The sequence below is a fragment of the Acanthisitta chloris genome, unplaced genomic scaffold (genome assembly GCF_000695815.1).
Source record: "Acanthisitta chloris isolate BGI_N310 unplaced genomic scaffold, ASM69581v1 scaffold19758, whole genome shotgun sequence".
NCBI lineage: Eukaryota > Metazoa > Chordata > Aves > Passeriformes > Acanthisittidae > Acanthisitta > Acanthisitta chloris.
The window spans coordinates 6,266-8,283 of NW_008686699.1; the positions used below are offsets into that span (position 1 = coordinate 6,266).

General features: G+C 39.5%; 1 protein-coding gene across 1 annotated transcript in view; it reads left to right on the forward strand.

Annotated features, from left to right (window-relative positions):
• The window catches only part of LOC103807552 (zinc transporter 7), an 11,575-nt gene that overhangs the window by 4,821 nt on the left and 4,736 nt on the right, over positions 1–2,018 (forward strand). The window lies entirely within an intron of this gene.

A 2,018-nucleotide genomic window follows, 5' to 3' on the forward strand; every position in this document is an offset into this window, starting at 1 on the left:
GGTAATCAGAGACCAGTGGAAAATTGTCTGCTTTAACAGCAAAGCTTACAGACTGCTTATGCATGAGAAAGCTTTCCACTTGTTGAGGATTCAGCATTATTTCTTTTCCTTAGTAGTCTTGTAAATTGAAGCAAACAAGGGGGGAAGTACCAGTGCAATAGTTGCTGCAGACAGCCACGTGTTTGGTTGTTTTTTTTTTCACTAATGACTAATCTAAAAGAATAAGGAAAACTTGGTCAAATTCTCTAACCACATTTTCAGCCAGCTTGGTTTTGTCATCTTTCCTAATGTTTTATTCAGTCACATGAGATGGAACTGATATTTCCAGTGCCACTTGGTGATTAAGTAATACATTTTTTTAGTTAATGTTTGAGAAAAGGGCATACTATGTGGAGTTTTGGTTTTTAAATTAAAGGGTTTCTACTTCAGTAGTATGCATGAAACAATGGAAAACATGAGACATTATAGAACTGGATTCTGTTGTTTGTTTTGTTTGACTTGCAGTAAGACTACTGTGTGAGATAGTATCCTTTGGATGCAGAGGGATGTCCATAGCCTTCTGTGCTCTTAACAGCTCTTGTGAGGTCCTGTCACATCACTCAGCTGTCTTTTGACCGTTTCAGCTTTGCAAAAGATAATTTTTTTGTCTGAACACTGTGTCTAAGAAAGAGGAGGCATGTGTGACCTGGGACATGCTTCAACTTTCACCAGCTGTATCAAGTCACATCCTGATTTACCTCTATTCTTTGGACTTGTTCTTGTTTCATAGCCTGTCTCTCCAAACCTACTTGACAATTAATTTCCATTCCATCAGATAATGTACATCAGTTTTAGCAAATAATGCAAATAAATTGTGCAAATTAGACCTTTTTGTTATCTTTCTTTCATGGCTTTTTTCACTCTTAGTGGTATGTTTAAATAAAAAGGGCAGGCTACTCCATATTCTATTCCTTTAGCTGTTTCCCTAGGAAAAAAATATGCAGCCTGTACGTGTGTGGGTTTTGGAACTTTTTGATGCATATGTTAGAGGGGCCTTGTTAAATTTACAGGGATGGCATCAGTGTTCAAAACTCTTGTATTCAGTTTGCATCCTGAACTTGTATATTGGTCTTTCAAGGTTTTTGTTAGGAAGCAAACCTGCATTTTAAATAGTGAGTTAAACTGAAATCAATTCACCAGTGTGAGTGTGTTGGCAGCTCCAGCTCCCTTTGATGTAATGCTTGTGACATGGACATTATTTACTGAGATGGGTCCATTAATAAGAGAACCTTTTTTCCCTAAACTTCTGTAATCCACTGTAGAATGTGACATTCCAATTAAGCTTCCTTTAGACAGATTGACAGTTACTGCATTGCTAAGTGTTTGTCTTGGTGACAGGTCCAGTTTAGGCAACTCCTGCTTGCCCTAATTGCTTCTTCCTATTTCTGAACTGGTGCCTTGGTAGCAGTGCAGCTGTGTGAGGCCATTGATAGAGAGCATCGGGCAGTGAATTTGGCTGGAACAACCATTGTGCCTGCAAGAAGACTTAATTTGAGGGTGGTGGTTTTTCCAGAGATTCATCAGACAAGAGTCGTGTACCCTCTAACTCCCTCCCACCCCTGGCTAAGGTTTAGCCAAGGGGTGAGCTCAGCAGTCAGTCAGCACTGCTCCCATGTGAAAATGGAACCATCTCTTTCAAAAATGGTTAGGTCATGTTCACCATCTGCAAATCCACAGCTGGTCTGTGCCACACATTCTACATCGCATCATGAGCTTTTAAACAAAGCTGCTCTGGTTTCCTTTAACAACCAGCCCAGCTGCTAATCTGTTACAAATGTTTTGGGTGTGCTTTTGATCCCATTGCTCTCAGTATTCCAGCTGTGATGCCAGTGCTGAACTGAAATTCAGTGTACAGTTCCTGAAATATATAATTGCTTTTGGTCCAGAGTAACTTGTATGGTTTTGAAATTAGATTGCTATTAAAGTGTTGGGCTATAGATAATTTGTCATCCTCTTGAAAACTTTAGGATGCTCTGCTG